Here is a 22,096-nt window from a genome sequence, read left to right as displayed (position 1 = left end):
GGCTTTCAACTTGTTGAAATTTGACTACTTGAGTTATCATTTCGTACTACTGATTAGGCCTTCAGTATTCTTCCTATGTGGCCTTAGTAAAAACTTCGTTATAACGGAAATGGCGTTCCTGCCCGAAACCGGATTGCCAGCGACCTTGTGGAACGTCTTTGATTGGAAAGGGTGGCTGGCTAGCGTGTATGTTTGGCAGCGTCAACGGTCGTGAGACGAATAGTAGATTTCAATTAGTTTTCCAGACAAGCACACAACGTTTCATCCCATGCTAAAGGGAACATGTTTCTTCTAGTCATAAATGAAATACCGGCAAAAAATTGTTAGCTCTTCTATCGCCAGAGCGTGAACATTTGTTAGACACTTCCAGACTCGAAGATGAATGAACTGAGCAAAAGCCCTTGCCTTGTAGTGACGGCGAAGATTAGCGGGACCGCCATCGCCAACAAAGAAACCTGGCCCTTGAAGGTCTCACAACAACCTTCCTCGATACTTAACTATAAACGTGGCCCTGGCGTATCTATGATCTAAGACCGATGACTGTATTTGGACCAAGTGATGTACAGATCGCAAAATTAAATATCCCCCGAAAGATATTTTATGGGTGGTATCGATCGGTACAATAGGCAACAACATCGGAAATTCAAGGCCGACTAACAGATTCCTTTTGACTAATTTCAGCTGGGATTAAAGACGATTCCAGAGATACGGTCAGCAACACTAAACAGATAATCTTAGAATCTAGAGAAAAATAAACCATTTTTCCCTAGAAATAAACGCACTCGTGTAAAGTGGCCAGAGACGGGTACATGGATGTACATAAACACTTAATGCTTAACGATGTTTAGAGCTCTTTTTAGATCTTTTTTATTATCATTGTCTCGCTAATTAACCACACGGCATATCACAACAGCTCTACGAAAGGTGGAGTTTTGTGGGAGGAGGAATCGCTGATCTCTCTCCCTCTCTCTTTATATATATATATGCCACAGGCGTTGTTTGTATGGTGTTTTATAGAGGCATCGATGTCCCCAAATTGGGCTTATTTTTTATGTGTATCTTAAACATTTACAAAGAATAAATGCAATCGATAAAGCCTTTGCTATCACGACTACGCAGAGCGATGACCGTTTGGCGTCTAAAGAGCGGGGGCAAAATTTTTTTTAGTTCGTTGAGAGTTCACATTGACCGTTACTTTTCAGGTACCAAAGGCGGTTAGGTTTCAATGCAAATTTTTTACTGGCCATAGGTCGACGCGAAACATTTCATATTATTTGTTCCCTTGTAAAAAGCGAGCTAATGCTATTTAGGGCTCTACATACCGTGAACACGAATTACGTTTGCTATAATACGCTTATGTAGTAATGTATGTATTCAAACTTTACTTTATTACCACCATTATTTGTTAGTCCGTTATCTATATATATCCCTAAAATTGTTCAGAACCCGCACACCTAACTTTGATTAAACGCTATGAATTTTTTTTCGTGTGGGGATGAGAGTCTCTATTGTCTGAGGAGAGGTTGGAAATAGAAGTTCAAACGCTCGCGATACGTTGAGTTAGTTAGTACTTATCCGGCAATTCGAGTTACAACCCAAAGTTACATATAATTGACATGGTGAACTAATATGCTTAGAGTGGCCCATGGCTACGTACGTGCTGGCATCAAGTAAACCCGGAGACTGTAGGAGCTCGCAGCACTATAATCTGCCAAAATGTCGCCTGATCAATTGTTCGAACTAGGTCCTTTGTGGGATTGCCACGTCTGGCCGGATCGGACTGTATGCTAACAATCGCTGCCGCTTTTGGAGTCGATATAATGATATGTATAATAACGTTAACGTGGCCCTACCATTGGTTCGTAACTGAATGAGAAGTAAGCGAGATTAGTAACAATAAACGAATGGCCGTTTTCATCGTCTTCACCCCTTCATGTGCTTCCCCACTCGGGCATCAGCTCCAGATTATCTATCAAGCCCCTCCGGCGCGTCCGAGAGAGTACGTAATTCTGGCGGCCTCTCGAAGCTTGCCATGCAACGAGGCTCCTGCGCAGGCTCTCAACACCTCTGTCATTATTCCCGGGTACACTAGATTACGGCGCCGAGACGTCTAGACGTGACTAGTCCACCGTTCCTTGCCAAGGGCGGACATGTGGCTAGCTTCGACGCAACTCAAGATTGCCATTAGTGCGACACACGAACGTTAAAAGACTTAAAGCAGTTGCAGAGCACGCACAGATAATGCCGCTCTTGCTGCCAAGTTTACTACGAATGATCTTGTACGTGTGGAGTTCTCTCAAGCTCGCTTTCCGATAGCTTGTTGAAAGTATGGGTGATTATACTGAAGCTGAGTCTCTAGGTTGACACATTCGTACATCTGTTTTGAAATTTATAGAATCGAATTTAATTATAAAGTTTATGCGTGGATCAAAACTAACATGCTACAATAATGACTGGATCACATATGCAACATTTACAAAAAATACTACACTTTTGAAAAAACACTTGAAAATGTTCAAAAGGCGTTCGTTCCAATGTTCGTAGGACGCGAGCAGACAGGATATTTTTCTAAAGTTAAAGTTGAATTTATGGACTTTTTGATAAGTGACACATTCATTTATGCATCATTGACTATTACTGCTAACTATATACCGAAGGTGAGTGGGAGATCTCACCTTTGCATCACAGCCTATAGCTACCGATGATCCGTACTAACGAAGCTGATTCTAGGCCACATCTGTCGGCTGCCAAAACGTTACTTTCCTTGTTAAGGGCGCAATTCAGCCTTAATCCACACAAATCACAGGTGGAATGGTTTTTTCGTCTCGCCGGATTTATACTCAGACGCAATCACTTAATTCCGTATATGTAGGGAAACCTATTCATTACTCGACGGTATTTACCAGCTAATGTATCTTGACAAGCCGAGACAATCATGAACAACACGTAGCAGCACCATTTGATTACTGATAGATAGAATTCTATTCTCAGGCTAACATTTTAATCACACAGTCGTTGACCTACGTATTTACGGGGTGTACCAAAGATACTGAAAATCAGCAGCACCGGAAGCATTTAAATGCCGTCTAATGATGACGATCGAAATATAATATGGAAACGTTATAGCTATTGAACCTGAGAGTCACGGAAGGCCTACGACCTATGTTAGCTACATTCCGAAGCTAGTTTTATTGATCGCGGAAAGTTTTGGAGTTAATTAACCTTAAAATTTCTAGACCTGTAGGTTGATTCAAGCAGAACTCTGCAAATCATCAGGTATTCACTTGAGACAGCAAGGCATGTAATTAGCATAATCAAAAGCAAAAACCTATAATAACTCAGTTTAAATTCAGGTTTAGCAAAAGATTGTTAAATTTTACTGGTTTTATCTTGCCGTAAAATCTTTGAGTAGAAACGCGTCCAGGCAAACAGTGCCAGATATAAGCAAAAATGATAAAAGCGTCGATTTCCCCAAAACCCTAGACGATACCTAATAACGTTGTCCTCCATCAAGTTGTGTACGGACCTATGTCCTTTCGCATTTACGCATCATTAGATACAAATATTTGTCTAATCGTTATAGTCATAAACTGGAAGTTATTGGCTCTGACATGCTTAGTTTAGAGTTCGAGGGTGCTAAAGATTTTGAACCATTGTAACTTAGCAAGACGTCTCAATATTTCAGGCCTTTAAGCATTGCTTCAGATAGCTAACTTCCGGTACGAAACGAATTGAGTCTATGCCTAGACTCGAAATTAGATTACCTCACATGCTCTGAACGTCAGGCAAACACTTCGTTTTAATAAAGACGGAACGCACGCTTAGTCTTACATCAGAACATACATATTGTATTTTCACAATAATGTTCGTTGATAACTTGAGAAATGCAGTGAAACTTTAAACCGAACGCGAGAAAGTCATATAGTAGGTTTTAGGTTTGTTTACTATTGTACACTACCATAAATTATTCACTCTCTAATATATATCAGCGGAGTAATATGGAACAAGTAAATTCATTTGAAGCTCTAGTCGAAGGCACTTAGGTGAAGAACACGATGTCTCAAAGTTGTTTGTCGTCTATTAACAGTTGTCTGTGGTTGAGCAGTACCGCTGGGACATTTCACTTGAACCGATACTCTGAACCACGAGATCAGCTTCAATATATACAGCTCTGAAGTGCAAGGCTGCTTTATCTTGTAGCGAAGTTATCGCAATTTTTTTTAGGAATTAATTATTATATATATAAGTTGTAAGATTGGGTCTGGTAATTTAGGCAAGTCACGTTGAATAAACGAGGAGTATTTTCATCGAATGACCCAACATGGATATGTTCTACATTAGTGGAAAGACGTCATGTTGATTGTGTGGCATTTCCTAGAATTACAGGACATTTAAGAAGACTATGCTTAATGTGATAATCTCGTATTCAGGTATGAACACGTTAACAATATGTGAGATGATGCTATTTTTAGTAAACTTTTTAGTTGGTTTACCTTGCTGGACTGTGTTCGTCATACGGACCAGGCGTTTTCGCTGTAGACGTTGCCATTGGAATTATCATAAAAAAAAAAAAAGCGCGAAATGAATACGCTTTTGAGAAGAAGCTTCGAATCGTAAGTGCTTATTTCGAGGTAAAATGGGTCTATCTGTCTACGGCTTATAATGGCCATTTTGTCCTATAATTGTTAGTGTAAATTTTATTGTGCTTGTTTAGATGACTCTGGAAAGACTGTAAACAAACAAATATAGCATAGATATTTATCCTAACCTTAATAAATAGCCACCAATTAAATTAGATATCTTATTAGTATCGTATCTCGTTCTGCGCAACATTTACCATGTGGGAACATTATATAAACGAACACCCACGGTCCTTGAAAGACTATTTCTAATACCTGAAAAATTCAAAAGAAATTTGCCCCATTATTTCCGCATTAATCTGTTGGTTTATTTTTTATATGAATTTGTACGCTTGTCTAGTTAAGTCATCTCTACATCCCTTGCAACCACTTGCTCTGCCCTCATTATGGCAGGCAGACTCTTAAAATGCATGTAAACATTTCAAATCGGTCAAGGAAAAATTTAAAGAGCTTTTAAATCTGGTTTGTTGCGTATTTGATTTGCTGGTTCGCTTTAAATTTGACGTTCTCTTCCTTTGGATTCTTTCGAATTTAATGCAGGGTTTACATTTTGTAGCCCTTTATTGTGAGTTTGTAGTCCCACGTTTCGCTTTTGATCCAGCGTTTCGACGAGCACGAAATACAAGACCAACAAACAGCATATTTGGCGTTTCATTCTTTACTACTTACCACTCGGAAGTGGTGCAACTGGAACAAGGAGCATGGTGTATAAGGGCAAGAAAAATAAGCAGTATCTGGTACCGAAATCGGTCTCATCGGTTCAGATTTGGAGATTTTAATTTGTACTATGAACTACGCCCCGGAATAGCACAAAGAAGAATGGCTATACACTAGTGGCCTTTTTATTCTGCGAAGACCTTAGGAACTCTCTATAAGGTGTAAGCCGCTGTCCTATTCTTTACAGAATATCTGAAGGGAGTCATAGGGAAATCCGGGGCAGAGCCATTGCCAACCACATAAACACAGGCAAAAAGAAGTACCAAATTTCTTTACAGAACTTATACAGGGCAGATGTGTTACGACAAACTTCAGTTAAGGAATAGTTGTATCTCAAACCGTCGGCCAAGAACACTTGGCAAGATTTGCTAGGGTTCGAAAAAGCTGCTTCACTATAGGCTTCCTAAACGCAGTGAAACCCTGAATGAAGATCACAAACCAACTCGAGTTGTCCCACTGGATTAAGGATTTGATGGAGAAGACAGACAAAGTACCGATCGCTGTAATCTTGCTACGTCTCAGAACTTATGTGGTCTGGACACAGCACAGGTGGAAAAATCCTTAAGACTCGACTTTGGCTCTGCTCTATCAGATTCATATAACATGGTGCAAGGTTCTCGAGGGAAGAGGCAGAAGTTTGAAGATAAGTTAAAAATAAATCGTTTCAACAAGGGCTCCCTTTCTTCGTAAAGGAATCTATCTAAGCTCCGATCGGTGAAAGAATGCCACTAAAAGTTGAAAAAATAACCTTAGTAGGGGGTAAATCACTTTAAAAAATTCGAGTGGCCTAAAAATATGTTCCTACCATTCTAACGTAATCACTGCAGACGAAACACTGAGAAACGAACTAAACACATTGGTTAATAGATTTTCACAGTCTCTTTGTCCTTAACATACTTCTTAGATCAAAAGCAGGACTACATAACAATCCGTTTGCGGAGGCCGCATGAACTATAATCAATAGTTCAATTGTTTAAAGATTATACACTGGGCCTGTATATTTGTTCTGGCTAATCCTCGATTTATATCATCATGTTTTCCTCTTTCTTTTTTATAAGCATCAGTAGCACTGCATAGCATTATTCTTGCATGTAGGTTATGTTTAAATTACGCGGTTAATTTATAAGCTGAGGCTGATTGTGATTTTTCATCTGAATTCACCCAAATCTGGCTTTAGTCATTGTCTCTGATTCCACATCGTTGTTTTTGTGACACTCATCCATTTACATTTGCATGTGTACAGACCCACTTCTGCTGTTATTTGTTTGTTAGTAAATCCAGATGATCAGCGTATCGATTTCGGGATATTATCAAAACTTCAGAATCTCTCTTGTCGAACCTTCTTTAACGAACTTTTACGTCGTCCTTGGTATTTTGTGTTTTTTTTTTCTGTAGATTTTTTTCACAAAAATCAATGTATATTGTCAAAAACTCGCTTAAACCGCCATTGGCAACACTTTTTTTTATAGCACTGTTATATGAGCAACACAATTGGATTGATAGAGTTTTCGCAAACTTAACGCAACTTAAGAGTATCAAGTTCTAGTTATGAATACATGCATATAGGGTTCGTCAAAATCTATCGATTGGTGTCAATAAAACCCAACTTATTTTATAGAAATTTCCACTTTTCAAACGTCATTTTCATGTATTATATTTAAGTTCAGTTCATGAAGAACTTTCGATTAGTACAAATAACCTTATATAGAAGTTTGATGTAAAAAAAATTTTACTTCAGTATTGCGCAAACAAAAAAACTAGCTATCTAGCCATTTTCACGTTGAAATAAATATGGGATTTTGGGTTGTATTTTTACTTAGCTCATCGAAATCCGTCAATTGGTGTAAAAAATTGGCGTCAACAAATTGGAACTTTGTGTAAAAAATGTTTTTGACAACTTGGTATTTTTCTCAGAACATATTTTTCATAAACATTTTTCAACGAAAATGCTCAGTCGGAACAGCTTTACCTTCATGACACTTACCACGTTCGAAGAAGCGCTCAAAAGCCGTTAGAAACGCATTTTCGGCTGTTATTATTCGGCTACCATTTTACTAGTAGAATATGTTTTTTTACGAAGCCCCCATCAAAAGACAGCGCACTGTAGCCGTCTCATAGTTGATAGGTCAAAAACGCCTGCAATAAAAGCCACTTAAAGAGGGCAAATATTGGAAAAAAGCCAGCGTCTCTTAAGCCAGCACTACGGTTATCCGATTTTATCTTGAAATAAACATACTAAATGTACTCACAGAGTATTTCAAAACACTAATTATACAGAATATTTGACGTTTAATTCTGAGCTTAATGCGACGAAGTGGCCGCTTTGTAATGTAACATCAACATTGGCGACTTGACTCATGAAAGCTGTATGTTAAAACTTGCCTTAATAGAGATAATTATATGGAGAGATGGCTATTGAACCAGCTGCCCCGCGTGCGTATATTTGACTTTGTATCAATATTTGAAGCATCTCGATGAGTGGATAGGCAGGCATGTCGCGAGTAGAGCTTGTAACAGCGGGTTTGAATTAATCGATTGAGAGATTGCTCTCTATCAGTCGCTCGCTCTTTTTGTTATTGCACTGTTTACCTCTGATTTCTCCGTACGAACAGACCACTGTCTCTCTGTCGTCGTCGCTACTAACTAAGGCGACGGCTTCAACGCTATGACATGGCCCACGCCATATCCTTCGATTGGCCAAGGCCAAAGACAGGCTTCAAGGGTACCATCAAATAGCAGTCCAAAGCTTGGTAGAATAAACTTCCATTACTCTTACTACACTCAATCGACAGCTTGTCATGCTGCAAACAATCCATTGTCCGGATGGATAGATTAGTCGAATGAGGTTGTCGTTGATATGCAACAAACTAGAAGGAAGACCAAGTCCCTATTTAGGGAATAGCGCCAACATGTATGACAGACAGATAAATAGACAGACGGTATTGTATACTGTCCTTCTGTAGGCTAGTACGTTCTTGCGTTATCTCGTTCGAGCGGCCGTCACCTGTAAGGTCAAGAACATCTCTGTCGCGGATTGCTTAAAAGCAAGCCGAAGAAGCTTTGCGGCCGTCACAATGACCACCTAGTATGTGTAGCGGTGCTTTTGGGGTTTCTTCGATACGCCTTGTATACGCATTATCTGGTGGCTAATCACGAGTACCTATTCCGAAAGATAGAGCCACTTTGAGGACGTATATTGGGCGAACGCTGCTTTTGGTCTGACCGTTTACTTCGTCGTTTCTAAACCTGTCATTAACCGTGTGTTTTGAAAGTTGGTACAAACACAGATCTATTGATATACGCTTAGTTCACTTGGTTTTTTGAAACTGGTGTTTCAGGCAGGCCTTGTACCTTACCTACCTGAAGCCACTCAGATGGCCTTGAAAGTGGCTAATCATTGATAGTCGGACGTACTACTGCTAAGGCAACGTTACGGATTATATTGCAAAAGTACTCCCGCTCGATTCTTGCCGCAACGGCTGTTACAGGTAGAATGGCTCGCTCTTCGAGCAAAGCGTTGATTCAATATAGCCGAAGCGAGATGACGAGTTCCAACCTGAATATGAAATATGTGTATGTGGTACTTGTATTGTCAGCTGACTTGTTAAGTCTAGGCAACTTGATTTTAAGAAGTCGAATTGCTGTTGAAAGGCGTTTTTGACGTTCTTCGTCCGCCGATCTTGCACGATCGGTGCACGGCCTGTACGTAACCCGATAACTAAACTGCTAGTGACACAAGCTGTAATAGTACTAGTAAGGATCCCGAATGGAAATCGAGGGGTACCCGCAGTTGCCTCCGGTAATACTTGCACAGAGAAATCTGTGCGAGTATAATATCAATAACGATTCAGTTCGATCGATATATTGAACCTAGTGGATAATCTCTCATAGCTCTTATAGGAATACGATCCTTACTGTCTTGAAGTCATGTGTCCTACTAGCCTCGACGAAATTTGTTTGCCCCAATTTAGGCAAATGGTTTCCACGATCTTTGACTTGTCCGTTGTGATAAAGATGAATGCGAAGTAGGAACAATAATGACAGAGTGAAGTAGGCCAATGAGCAATTGTGTCGGTTGTTGAGTACGTAAAGTTGTCCGATTGATATAAATTTCCATTTTACAATACATTAGTAAATGACTGCAAATACACGTGTTCATTTCAACAATGTAGGTGAACATTTTTCGTCTAACTCTGCGGCTATATAAATAATACATTTCACGTGTATATCAAGATCTGTATAGCATGGCCACATATATTTATACATATATTACGAGCGCTAGAGAGGCTTCACAACGGGTGGGTGTGTGCGGACTAGTTATCTGAGTGCATAGGTCATTATTGTGGTCCTCGTTTGATGGAGAAAGAACAGGGCCTGTTGTTGCCCGTCTCGGCAGAAAGGCTGTCGACGTCACAGCTATTTTGCAAATGTCGGCTCTTCGCACACCAATGAGAGATGCGGTTTGACATCTTGAAGATAATCTTTATTGAGGCGAGAGATCTCGAGCCTTCTAGAAAGCTAGATAGATAACGTCAACATTGAAACTGTTCGCCTGACCAGAACCAATACTGATGGAGCCTCTAACAAAAAAAAAGCAAAGCTCGCAGTCTTCTACCCTTCATGGAATAAACAGCAGACAGAACGACTATATTAATAGAATGTAACCCGTGTCAGCTAGGTACTGTTGCCGTTGCTACTGCTGCTATTACGGCGACCCTCCCCGACATCGTGCATACGTGCGTAGACAGGCACGTGGAAAAAATGTATGAAGATCAAGCCCGGTCGCCGATGGGTTGCGCCGCCACAGCGTTGATACTAGTAGTTTCTCAAGCTATCTCCGTCTATCCGTCTCATGCCATCTTTTTCGTCATATTCATTTCGACCCAACTCTCGGTAGCTCGCAACCATAGCAAATCGTGTTCATTTTGTTAAAGCTGCATGAGCTCGCCGTTATCTCTATCACTTCTATATATATTGGACACGAGCGATGTATGAAGTCCGTGCAGTGTGCTCTATCGATCTAAACGTTCCTTCGTAGTGCTGCAAAAGAACACCATCACTGATCCACTGTTTACGAATTATGTGTCACACGTTAAAGCAAAGAGGTATTTAGATCTTTGTATTCGTGAGTATATGGCTCGCGACGGCACACATCGTGGCGTAGCCGTCGTATCAGAGGTCTGCGCATGAGGAATCTGAGGCCGAACTCAATCAAGTACAAAAGGGAAACAGACCACTTCCTGCGAAAAATGCTGCCGCATGTGTTGTTATCTCGGTCGTTTTAGCAGCCTTCAAGCAGGCGTGCTGTGCTTACAAGGCCTCCGTAAACACAGAGACAGTCTAACCAAGTGAGATGCTGCAGTGCGTAAGAGCAAACAGGACTTTGGCCACGCCCAGCGGCACAGGTCACTCTACCGTAACGGCACCAGGCGACCGCGGCGGCCTCTGCTGTTGTGCCTTCTTGCTTTTCTGCTATACTTCGCGATTGTCATTGAGTCGTCTCTACGATAACTGCTGCAGTCATCGCAGCATCGACCCTTCCGCTACTTCAATCTCCGTTGAACATTAAACGATTGACGTCAGCAATGCTTTTAGAGCGAAGTGTGCGCCACTTATTGCATCAGAATACATATTGCTCCTTCTGACTTTTGTCAGCATCATCAGCACTATAATTGTGACTACTGCCACTGCTACATCTGAGTTTTCTATTGCTGCAGTCGCTGTCGTTCGTCGATTGACGAAAAGTACCAGCAGAGGCCTACAACATGGCTGCAACAGTCAGCGATTCTTCTACGTACCTATATAGCAAACATCAATAGCAATAATGGTAAAAACGAATAATCATACGACATACCGTACGGTCTGGCAGATAAACGTGTATTGGTTCAAATAATAAATTATTTTTCGATCGCTGTCGCTAGCAGACGACACGCGATTATAAAACGGGTCCGTTATCAGCAAGCACGATTAAAAAAAATGTTGGTACAGCCAAAAAGGAAAGGAATATTAAAAACAAACATTGGTGAAAAAACAAGGCGTTAATCGTGCATAGTGATTTTTGTTTGTTTGAATGTTCACTTTCGTAATATCGCTTTCGGAGACGCATGTCCTATTAAGGTAATTGGTAATTTACGTAAAAATGGAGGAACATTATCAATACGTAAGCGAACCGATACGGACGACGGCTACTCTTGTGTTCCTGCGTATCCATTCAAAGGCTGTCCAGCTTGCCTTTTGTTTGTGTAAATCCCAACTCGAGAAGCTAGCATCATTGAGGAAATAACTTATTTACTTATTTCTGCCAATTGAGTTAGCCAAAGGCTGCGGCCAGCTCAGCTCTTTCCGCTTAGCCGGTACTATTGGACGCGGCAATTTGCGAGACAGGCAGAAGTTCGATGAAAAGTAGCAGCAAATAGTTGTTGCTTAATAACACACATTTATTATAATAGACGTAATTATTAACGTATATGTGCGTTTAAGGAATGTGACTTTTTAAGAATTACAGTATTGGTTGCGATTTTCAAGGGTATCTTTCCGTGCTATCAGCTCAATATATTCGTTGTGTGAAAATATTAGACAGTAACGTTTATTTTAAAATTAAAGGTAGAAAAATAATGCAGGATAACGTCAATTTTTTGTTTGACTTTCTGGGTATACAACGTTAGGCTAAGGTCTGTGCAGAATATTAAAAAACCTTTTGGAGCGTCTTTGTTCATTCACATCTGATAAAGTAGCACGGGATACGGAAAACATAAAAATAACAACCGGATTTAATTACACAGTGCATCCGAATAGCATTTCCACCATTACTAAAAAGTTAGTATTACCATTATTTCAGACATAAACAATGGCATCACAGCATAGCATGCATCATAAGACTACAGAGATCGGCGTCCGAATTCCCTATGGTAAATGTGATGCACAGTTAGATCCGCTCCTTACTTCAAGAATCTTCCATATTTCCTGCTAGTTTCACACGTATGAAATAAAGACTTTTCAACCGCTAGGATATTTCTATCTCACCATCTCCGTACCAAAAGGCCACTCCGCTGTAAAATTTTCAGGGCTTTTCGGTATGGGTTTATACATTGTTCTAGTATTGATATAAAGCTGGTTTAACGGAAGTCCCACCAAGCACATATAATTAAACAATTCGTGTGAGTGAAAATGTTCAACAGAAAAAACATGGCCAAGGCAGGAGGTTCGTTTTATTGCTTACTATCCTTGGCAGCGATGCGGCGGCCGTGACCTCCATCTCGGTTCTATCATTTTTCCCGGTTCGACCAAGCACTGGTGCCCTTCGTCGTATTTCGGGCCTAGCAACCGCTTCTAATTGGCCCTTGTTTTTTTAACCCTCTTTGTTAACTGAGGCAACTGAGCTTGTTGCGCTCTCTCTCTCTATATATCTATGTATATATATATATATATATATAAAAGACAGATCAAGAAAACTTGAAGCAGCTTATGGAGAAACTTTCGTTTCCTACACAACGCCCACCTCTGTCGGCGTATTCAAGCTAAGCAGACTCAGCTGATAATTCGTGGACCCATGGACACCTTGCCAAGTTACCTGCATCAAGGAGGAGGAGGAGGTGGAGAAACACAAAGAGGGAGCAGAAAATTCATTAAATAAGAGCCAACATTTGTAGAACATACGTATTGTATGTAGTTGAGCTGAATTACATAGACCCTATAATCCTGGCCATTATCCTATATTTGACGAACCGCTTTAAGTAACTGTCAATAACATATAACCATTCATTAATCGCAGAGGTCGTAAGCGAAACGACGGGAATGAAAAAGGAGCAGTAATCTCTTATCACCTTACTCGTTGGCCGATGCTGACTCAAAGGCATTTATACGGAGATAAATTAACAGTGTAAACAATTGTCATTCTTACCCTTCATTGGCAATAATTTATCCTAAATTATTTTTTAAAAAAATCCTATTTTTAATTATCCAGAGATAGAATTTGTTTTTTTCCGGTTACCCAGCGACACTTTCACGAACATTTAATTTGCCTTTGATTTAAGATTGATTCTATTTGAGTCAATAAGATCGGTTCTAACATTTCTACAGGTTTTTCAGCTGTTAGAACTCAAAAAAATCTGCCTGACGAGTTACCCCTTGTGTCCTAGCCTTAGTTGGTTAGTGAAAATAGTGCCTACACCTCGTGGTACTAGGCAGTATTCCTTTTCGTTACTCAATGGTCATATACACAACTGGTTTTCAGTATCGTCTGCATGCATTGGGCTTAATTGGCTCTCTTACATTCGCACACGCCCATCGAAACGATAAAAATAACCAGTCTGAAAGAATAAAACGAATAGATCAGGCTGTCTCTTATTAATAACACAAATATCGACTTCGGCTATGTTTTTACTCAGGTTCTATCGATAATGGGTTTCATTTAGTTACACGTGTATGTAAATCGAGCACTGCCTGATATTCTTTAGCGTTTAACCTGCGACCCACCAATCTGACGTTTTCACACAGATTCTTATTGGGGTGACATCCCTATGTGAGCATCTAGATTGTACGCGAGACAACAGCCTACGAGAACAAATCAAATGCTGGACAGATTGTACTGTCGGTAATAATACACAGAGGACGTCTATTGTTTACCTCCAGTTAATCGAGTCAGTTAACACACACTATGCCAAAAGAGAGTCACGCTGCCGTTTTTACCTGTCGATTTGTTCCTTCTCTTCCGCGCCTCGATAGCTCTTGCCGTGAGCTGATGGAGTGGCCTCACCAGGCCATCAGACACGGCGGGCCCAATGTCTGCTGTCCTTCAAACGACGATACGTAACCAAGCTTATTCAAATAAGCTTAATGCGTAACAATATATGAACGTTTGTATGAGTACGAGACACGGGCGAATATACACGGCTCATTATAGATGTTGTTACCTAGTGGAAGCTAGGGTTTAACTTGAGCTGGAGTGTCTCTCCAGGTCTAAATACATTCCTTATAATGTACCCTAAATGAGGCAAACATAACCGATAGTGACAATCCTGTAACCTGGACCAATACCTCCGCCCACACCTAAGTTAGTATTGTACACGCTACGGAAATGGCCATCACGACCTAATCATAAATATTGAAACAATCTTACTGATCTTCGTTTGTTTTTCTAGGACTTGCACAAATGGCACCTAATTTAAGTTAGAATTTAGTAGATTATAAGTCTTTTTAATGACAGTAGCAGCAATTTTAGAACAAAAAAAAAAAGATAATCAATTATAGTATGGATAAAAACGAATGAAAACATAGAATAGGTATATAAGCCTATCTAAATGTGATCCAAATTACGTCGCGTTTATCTTTAGAATTATTTTGGATCTATGAAGATTTCCTTGAAGGTTTTTATGTACTTTTTTAGACTACGCTCATATGTTAAGGTGATCATCGTTGGTATTCGAAAAATTCATTTCGTTAGATTCGTTCGTGGTGCTACATTGCCGTACAAACATGTTTCGACCTACTTATGACTAAATGTTAAGAGAACGGAAATTGAACTAATGATCCTGACGTATCTCTCTGAGTTTTTTTTTCTTTTTTTTATAGGGCTGATGACAGAGCTGACAGGGAAAAATATGTTACGTTTCTATGGCTTCAAATAGCGCATGGGGTTTCATTGCATTCTCAAGATTAGTTCGCTTCTTTTTCCGAGTCATATGTGGGCATTTTGCATATATAATTTCCGGTTTCCCAAAGAAATTTAACTAAAAATTTCATATGCATCTTTATCAGAGCTTTTAGCGAAGCTTTTGCTATGGTCTAATGGTAAGATACGATACATCATCACGGTAACTGTTATAGGCAAATCGGCATTATGCCCTTTCCTCCAAAATCGTTGCACAAATCATTGCATAGGGTTGCACACCCTATGCACCCTGTGCACAATGATTTGTTATCTCAACCCAGTCTGCCAGTTAGATAATCCCATTTTCGTGTCGCCTTACTAAGTGGGAACGATTAACTTGTGCCCATGTTGTCTTGATTATTTCGATTGTACTAGTCATAATAAATATATTTGGTCCCAATAAGTTTACAGATGCCTCGCGACCCTGACAGAGGGAAGAGATATGCAGATTCGTTGACATGCTGAAATCCATGTGTCAAATAGATTTTGCGTGCTATTTATTGTTGAAAAGCACCACCACTATATGTTTAAAAGTGTACCCGGTGCTCAGGTTTCGTAATAAGTTACTAAATAACGATTTCCCTAGAATATACAAATCAGCGATATCCAAACGATAACTGCTAGTAATATCCACGTATGTGCTGCGTGAACATGGTCGCCACCCCTTGCGTACAACTACTATCAGTAGAGGGTCTAAAATTTTTAGCAACGTGTCTATCGCAGCGGTTTCGACGACCAAATGTTAGGATCAAAGGGACCAGAGGTCCGTGTTTTGAATTCTGCCAAAAACGCGTATCAGGCAACCTGCATGAATGATGTTATTATTTTTCTCTGCAAAATGAATCTTGTGCTGTATTTACAATGAAGTAAAACAAAAATAAGGATCGTTACTGGAGGCGCTAATCTAGAAAGAACTATGTCCTAAAGATCACTCGTATATGATGATAATAATGACAGTTATTACTGTTACTAGTGAAGAATGCATAAGCCGCAAACGCTTTTTTTCCATCGTAGTTGTAAACATAGATTGTTGTTAGTAGTTTGCGCTGGCAGCAAACGCTAGGTAAAAAATGGGTCCTGATGTCACAGACGATGAACGCAGATGTCTGTAAAAAGTATCTTTTACTTTTGTCTTAGAAAGTGGCTTGCTCGTACACAACTGTATGCTTCTTCCAAATATTACAGCCTATAGCTCATCAGGAATAGAATCCAGTCCGCGAAATCCTTCCATACTTGCAATTTGCTTTATGACCATTATCTTCGAATAAGAAGACGAAAGTCGCGATGCCTACTATGTTTTATCAGCCGCAACTAGGAAAAATTACGACAAAATATGTATCAAAACAACGTGCTGAAAGAGACACGAGCTATTATACATGGGTAATGTTTTAGATTAAGTATATTCTTTTTCCATTTTAATATCTAGTAACAGCAAGGGCTGATCCTTGACACTACCATACAACAGCCGCTCTTTAAAAATAGCGCTTGAATAAACCGAAACGTAAAGTCAGAGGGCTGTCTTAGATGATTGTTTTGGATCACGTTTGATCCAGATAACTTATAAGATTCGACGCAACGAAAATCGACCGAAACTACTTCGTGCAAATGTACAAGTATCGTGGTTTTTTGCGAACTTGACGAAGATCTTCTCGCAAACGTGAATAGGCTCTCTATAATGCATAGATCCATTATTCTATGAAGAATGCACGTTAAGCAAAATTGGTAATAGATTTCGGAAATACAGCGTCTTATTAATCAACAATTGAATTGGTGTTACCAAACATCACATAATGGATACAGAGGGGACTAGTAGGCACGTACATATTTATCAACCCCCGTGATTTACTGCTAATTTAATACCAACAATTCCTCCACGTCGAATAGCTTTTCTGTTTTCTCGTGAGCAAGGCAAAGCCAAAGGATTAAAAAAAAAAAGAGTCTCTCGTTGACTGCAGGCCGATGTGCTATCAATTCTGTGTATGAGGGTTTGGTGTCGAAATGTACATGCACACGCAACATGCAATGTTTTTTGACCTATGGGCTCTCCGTTTACGTACAATAGGCCAATAGCGCATTTACATATATAACCATAATATAGAGTAGAATGGTTATTCCCTTTGCAGCCAAAAGTAACTGACTCGATCGGGTTGGATGCCCACGGGAGAGATTCAGCTAAGATCTATAGAAATACGCGTTACGTATATTGCCCAACTGCTAATTGATAACAGGTAGTAGCATGACTTTGAGCGACCCAGCCAAATCTTTTCTCGAGTTGTTGTGCAAATCGTCATAGATGACATGTGCCCTTGCACTCACGTGTTTGCCCAATGCGTAAACAAAATTCATACGATCACAGTGATTGCCCACAGGCTCACTTTGGCAGGGCAACTGCGTGCCGGGTAGATCGTGAATTTGTTGTTCATCGTTTTATATGTCCTTAATAACTCACCATACGGGCTAAAGAAGATGAGCCGATTAAACAGAGGAATCAACGTGAAAAGACTCTTATTCTCCAATTGATAGTTGATCAGGTTTGGCGAGTAACTATACGCTACAATAAATGGCACCTACCCCATTGATGAAGCAGCTTTGCTCAGATGTGCAAAACATAACAAGAATCCTTTTTCTTCCCCGCCTCAAACCGTTGCAGGGTGGGTTGAAGGCGTTACGCAAATTATACTTTCATGTTGATAAGCTTATATTCGACAGTGCTCACCTGTAGGGCCGTCTCCTTAGACATCCTCTATATTACATTATATATTTACTCATTATAGCGGTTTGCGCTTGTGCCATATGTAGAGGAGGTAGGCAGTATGGACACTTAGGCTAAGAGAAAGGCGTAACGGTCCGAGCGCTCGTTAGGCACGAGCTCGTCCATTTAGACGAGCTATGGATGGGCAGATCTTCCTTACTAGCGGTTTTGTCAGGCTGAACTGATTATACACACACACACACACACACACACACACACACTCTCACACACACACACACAGTTAAGCGCGATCTACACCTGGTCGGCTTTTACTGTACTCACGCTCATATCGGTAGCCGGCCTATTGTGAAGGAAAAATATGGTCCCGATGAGCAAATGTACAGCTAGTAGTCATAAGAACGCGGTTTACCTGTTGGTAACCGCCACCCGCCGTTTGGTAACGATACACAACGTCTAAGTGAACCATCTTGATTAAGCAAAAGCCGTAATCATCGATATGGTATGACCACTATAGTCGCGAATATCTGTCCATATAGCACGCTTCAGTTTTATGTGTGTACAGAGCTGGCACAGTGGTTAACATGGACTAGTCAGAGTTAACTAAGCGAGGGCTGTATCAGCCGGGAACAACGAAAGATGGTTAGAGAAGTAATCACCTATTTGCAAACAAAGAAACACGCTTTGAGGGTAGAAGCGGCGAGACCGAATAAATGAAGGCGCTCACTTGGACCAAGGCAGGAGAGCTTATCTGGTCGGGCGCTACTCTTGAAGCGCAAACGGGCAAAATTACCACCACTGAGGTCGCACTGAGGGGAAAATTTTAAATCATCTAGCCAACATGCTACGATGTGTATGGTTGTATGACCATTTTGCTTTGGACTTATCGTCCCCGCAGGCGAACACCGAAGACCGGCGCATGGTGTCTCACCGATATATTAGGCCGCTTGTTCGGGAACAACAACGTCTTGATGACTTCGTTCGAAATACGGTGATGAGTGATAATGAGTCCCAATAGTACCTTCGCTGGCCTGGCCCACAGTTAATTTATGTATTCTGACTTCCCTGTTGTAGTAAACGCGTGCGGATGGCTAGGTCTGTTCACACGTTACCAATAATGATGATCGAGTACCTGTCAAAGCAAACGGTCAAAGACAAAAAACAGCGAATATTCATAGCCTTAATTTTGACTTGTGTCAATTGGAAATTTAAAGCCTGATTATCCTGTGTTTATTGTTTTATTAGTAAATTGGTATGCGGGTTAAGTTACGAGGGGAGCCAATCTTGAACCAAATACTTATACTATACAATTCACTTCGGCTTGAATAACACCGTGAAGGTGGCACGGACACAATCGTCAGTCGAGGGCACATATTAATAATCAAACCTAGAACTATCTGAAACCATTTTTGGCGACTTCGTTACTAACATTGTTCTATTTTCAATGCCAACAATAAAAACGTATTATTGGATAAGGTAAACTCTAGGGCCTTATTTCTGTGCAGGACTAGCTCAAAGTCTCGAAGTGACATTTCATTCACCCACAAGATAATTCGACGTCCAAAACTAGTATTTTAACTTCTAATTGGATCACAGTCTAATTGGGCTTTTCCATTCTATCCAGCCGAAGGTAATAGAAACAATTAGCTACGGATAATATTTTAATGCTTCATGTAATTAGCTATTTTAAAGAACGTTTTTTCTCATTATCACAGTAGCGCTGTCTCACCATACGTTCATATGAATGCACGTATGTGTTTCTTTGAGTCGTGTCTCGTATAATCGAGGGATGTATAGAAGAAGAAGCGGCTATCTAAGCTGGAACTTAAAGGATAGCGGTAGTACACGCACCGAGTACGCATCATCATGGTGACCGCAATAGGAACCACCCGAGCGCAGTCAGTCATCATTATCGTATGTATGCTAGGTCACATGCCAGATGAGTATCAAATGTAAACAACACACACATAGCTAGCAACGGCTAGTGAAACAACATACTGCTTTCCTTTACATGGAAAGTAAGAAAGTAACCATAGCAACGGCAGCTGCATTACATATTCGTAATGTAAACAATGAGTAAAGTTGAATGGGTAATAATTCTAATTTTGTTAACTATTTGTCAAGCAGATAAGTCGATCGACTTATAGGTGGTCGCGCGCTACTGAAGGCGACAATGATGCGGCCGACAGCTTCAAATTGTATTATTTCGAATCGTTTTGTTTGTTTGTTTAGGCCCTCGGCCTTATGCGCAGAGGTATTTACATTGCGGAACCTAACTCAGCAACGATGCTGAATGTTCGTATAAAGATCGGGCGTGTGATTACCGATACATGATAGCCGCATCATATTTTTCGACGTAAGTGTTGTGTACACGTAGCCTCTAATAACAATATCTATCCAGGCCAAATTGGCAAAGCGGAACAGGTAATTACTACAACGAAGCGAACTTGTGCGCTGTTCGTGCTAAATATATCGTCACTATACGATTAAATGGTAATAGTTTCAGTCTCGATGGCAGGGCAATAAAACCAAATTTCGTCGTTTTGCGTCACATTCAACACTGTTCTCGCTTATACGGCTGCTAATAGCTCTGATACTGCGTAGACCTTCTAGATGCTTCCAAACAGGGGCCTTCCTTGAATATGAAAGACCCTTACTGTCACGGCCAAGGTCATGTCGTCTTCGAGAAAGGGATGGAAGCTGATAGACGGAGAAAGAAACCAACGGTGCAACGAAGCCCCAACCTCCCCAAAATAAATAAGTAAACAACGGACGATAGATGGCCCACTAATACTCCGCTCATTGCGTTATTACGAAAAGTGCATTTAGACAATCGAGACAAAAAGGTGAGTTAAGGACCGACGCAAAGGGACATTTCATGATAGAAGCGGAAGTGGCGTCACCTTTTGCACAACCACAGGCGACCCCAAACAATTGCTTTGACGGGCGGTGATGGTGGCGGCAGAACTAATAGTAAAACTGTAATAGTCCCTTACCATCCTGTAACAGCAAAATTACACCAAGGAGGCAAAAGGAAACACCAAGCAGCTAAATGAAATATCGAACATACCCAGAGAGTCGAATCGATAAGCACGGAAAAATTACATCAGTAGACAAAGCCATATTCAACAAACAATCTTACCTCTCTCTGTTGGCTGAAACAGGCAATGAAAGAAGTGACATATGTTCGCACAGGGGCGTCTCCATAGGTAACTTGCGCGGTCGGTTAAAGATATTTCGGAGAATTATGTTCATTTAGGCTAAAGTACTCTTTAAGTAAGAGGACTCGAACATCTGTACACAATTTAATTAATAGCAATTCACTTATGTAAAGATTACAATATACGTGGAATACATCAATCAAATTAAGCTTCTGGCAGTCTTAAGATTGCCGTTCGGTTGCTAACGTAGAACGAGAACGTACCTTTAAAAAAGTATTATGGTAACCATCTGATTAAGTTATCTATATTATATATATATTTAGCTAATTCGAGCGAGTAAATCATTATGAATAATTACCAGCAGAAATAGAAACGAAATGTCCACTCAATACTGATTGATATAAGAATTCGGCATCTGTGCCTAGAAGTGGCAATTAAACTTGTTTATATTTTTGATGCCCTATATAGAAATTATTCAATTGTTGGCCTTCTCAAAGTAAGGACACATAAATGATTGTGGCTTTTCTGCAAAGACCAGATCGATTAAAATAAATTTATAACTGATTTCGACATGGCAAGCTTAGCACATACGGACGACGACTTGTTTATTGTACAGTGCCCCTCACTCATAAACCGCTCGATTGCTAGCATCATTCCGGTGTGAAAATGTACAGAGTACGGTGACCCTTCTTGGGTACTTATTAGGTTTACAATGGCATTATTATAGAGTATAAGCGTCGCAGTTAGACCAGGTATAACAACCCCAGAAGCCTACTTAAAGATCGCATGCTCTAGGCTGCAAAAAGGTCCTCGTTTCATTGAGCCCGTTAATAGGCCCGACTCTGCCTGGATCGACAAATGGGCAGCATCAATAAACGAAATAAACGAAGAAGTAACAGGTCCACAGTGAGTCGCCGTCTGAGCTCGAATTCTAGGAGAATACAAGTCGATCATGCTAGCGATAATATTTAGCAAAGTTAGCGCTAGATGCACCGAAAGCAGGAGTTAAAATGAGACGAGTTCTTGGCATTTCAGTGGCGTCTCCGAAAACCTAAAATTTAAATACTGAACATATGTAAGAGCACGAGAAGAACGAAGATCAGATCCGGGAAACGGGAGAGGCTGAAAACGAGGAGTGATAGATAGATAGACACACACACACACACACACACACACACACACACATACACACAAAGGCACACACGCACATTCACACACG

At 40.5% G+C, this 22,096-nt stretch overlaps 1 protein-coding gene across 2 annotated transcripts in view; it reads left to right on the top strand.

Annotated features, from left to right (window-relative positions):
• Pka-C3 (Protein kinase, cAMP-dependent, catalytic subunit 3) overlaps positions 1-22,096 on the top strand; it is a 54,844-nt gene that overhangs the window by 16,858 nt on the left and 15,890 nt on the right. The gene's annotated exons all lie outside the window — the stretch shown is intronic.

This window comes from Varroa jacobsoni, unplaced genomic scaffold, assembly GCF_002532875.2.
Source record: "Varroa jacobsoni isolate VJ856 unplaced genomic scaffold, vjacob_1.0 scaffold_404, whole genome shotgun sequence".
In the NCBI taxonomy this organism is placed as follows: Eukaryota; Metazoa; Arthropoda; class Arachnida; order Mesostigmata; family Varroidae; genus Varroa; species Varroa jacobsoni.
This window is presented reverse-complemented; position numbering and strand designations above follow the sequence as displayed.